Source organism: Paraphaeosphaeria sporulosa (assembly GCF_001642045.1).
Source record: "Paraphaeosphaeria sporulosa strain AP3s5-JAC2a unplaced genomic scaffold CC84scaffold_17, whole genome shotgun sequence".
In the NCBI taxonomy this organism is placed as follows: domain Eukaryota; kingdom Fungi; phylum Ascomycota; class Dothideomycetes; order Pleosporales; family Didymosphaeriaceae; genus Paraphaeosphaeria; species Paraphaeosphaeria sporulosa.
The window spans coordinates 202,588-205,151 of NW_017253376.1; positions in this window are offsets into that span (position 1 = coordinate 202,588).

Sequence of the window (2,564 nt, forward strand, 5' to 3'; positions counted from 1 at the left end):
AGGTAGTAAGACTCTTAATTGTTAGATTTATATAGTGATTTGATGGATGTTGGTGATCTAGAGATGAGATGGATAGATTAATTATTATTATATACGTGTGTTCTGCCAGCTTTTATTAGGTTCCTATTAACTATCCCTTGCTTTGGGGCTAGGTGTCTAGCAAGGGCGGATGGCCAGCTATCCCTACCACCTGCCCGGAGTACTGTCCGTACTAAGGCAACTTCATAGGCCCTTATCTAATAATAGTAAGATACTTAGTACACGCCCTTATATCTAATATATATCACGAGAGGCTATGACTTATAGAATTGGAACTCAGACGAAGCTTAATTAATAAGCTACTACGTACATGCTTAGGTATAATATAAGAGGATAGGTAAGAAGTAAGCTATGCGTCGAGTAGGTAGAAGATAAGGGGGAAGAGGAGGCACGTATATAGGTACTTAGTAACGGCGTAGCTAAGGTATTATAGATACTAGAGATACTATAATAAGCTAGCGCATGGGGTTCTGAGACACCCGGGGATATGAGACACCGCGCAGAAATCCTTCACCCCTCAAAAAATCGCGATAATTGATTCAGCATAACTACAATTGCCACTCACTACATATAGATTGTAGGGTTTTGGCTGCTACTTCTGCTGCTAGCTTTTCTGCCTCTTTTTCTTTATCAGGACTACTGTTTTGTTGCTCTAGAAGGGCAGATGCCTGCTTTGCTATCATAATTTGATCTATACTAGCAAAGCGTTGATTTAGATCTATACGAACTTTCTTTCGTGGCTGCAGAGGCTTAAGAGCCTTAATTTGACTCTGTAATCTTTTATTCTCTGCTTCTAGCGCTGCTAAGCGTGTATTTGCTATTGCAATTGCCTTGCCTGCTTTCTCAAAGAGCTGATGAGCCTTTTGGCTGATACTCTGCTCTCTGTGAAGCGCTCGCTGGGCTATAAAAAGCTGACGGGGGCCGTAAGGGGTAGATAGATAGCTCTCAGCGAGATAAGCTTGATCCTGGCGAGGTGGAGTGGTAGCCCTTTAAGCAACTTGAGATGAGTTGACTACCCGCTCAATATTCAACGGGCAGATACCTGTAGTAGCCTATCCAGCGCGAATAACTCTCTTAGTGATTACGCCCTCTCTAGCGATATGGTAGGTAGTAATAAAGCGTTCCTTTCTAACTGGGGCGGTATTATTAAGGTGTGATAACTCCTGGATCTACTAGCGATAGAATCGCTTCACTACTAAGAAAATAGAGAGATCTAGGGGCTGTAGAACGTGAGATGAGTGAGTAGGGAGAAATAAAAGCCTGACTTTATTCTGCTTGCAGATCCACAGGAACTCTAGGTTAATATGGCTGCCGTGGCCATCCAAAATCAGTATCCTCCAGCGATCCTCTGAGGGCGTAGTATCTGGTAGGAATATGCGTTGTAACCACTTAGTACCAATCACATTAGATGTCTAGCCATTCTCTGATGTTGCGTATAGCCAGTCGGGTATTATTAATGGAAACTAGGTGCTCTATAGGTTTTTGCCTTTAAAAATAACTGTAGGCCTTAGCTTCTTGCCTATTGCTAAAATACACTCAATTATCAACGCCCACTCGTAATTCTCTAGAGACTGATAGTAAGCCTTCTTTTTCTGACTTCCTGTGAGTACTCTAGTGTTTGCACATACACCTAGGGCCTTCCTAGTCTCATCCATATTCCATGTATCCTCATTGTGTATACCCAGCTTAACACGGAGCTGCTTATAGAGCTGAAGAAACTCGCGTATTGCCTCCTAAGTTGCTCCCTCAGCTCTTGCAGCCTCAATCTTTCTACCTATCATAGAGGCAACGCGTGGGTTGCGTTTAATAAAGTAGGATATCCAGTGTTTACCCACTAACGCGTGGTCGCCGTTCATCCTAAGGATTCGATTCGCCATTTCTCGTGTACGAGCGTGAGAAGGAGGAAACCCGCGCGCGTCCTCTTCAAGTATCCATTGTACGAGAAAGTCCTCTTGTTATGGAGTCAATCGTTGCTGGTGTATGTGGCTGTTTTGCCAGTTTTGTGAACCGCGTACGCGCCTAGAGAGCGTGGCTAGGGGGATGTTGTATGCCTTTGCAGCAGCTCGTTGACTAGGAAAAACGCCAGCATTAAGATCACTAATAGCTGCTTGAAATGCAGCCTCACGGTTGGCCATTTTGGCAGGGTGGATGTGGAGATATCGCGATTGTTTGAAGGGTGGAGGATTTCTGCGCGGTGTCTCATATCCCCGGGTGTCTCGGAACCCCATGCGCTAGCTTAGTACCCCCTATATAACGAGTAGATCGCGAAGTTTGTTATAGTGTTGTGGCATATGGTGCTAAGGCCTAATAGAGTCCTAGTGTGCTAAGTAAGTTGGCTACGTATACCCCGTGCCGTATACCGGCTTTAGGGAAGTTAAGTATTATTTATTTAATGCCATTAAGTTATCCTTTCACTATTAATCCTAGCGTAAAGTAAATACTATTGCCTATAGCTAGACCTTATAGTACCTACCATAAAGGTGGCTACCTATGGCGTAGTTTTTATAGTTACTAGAGTAATAGTT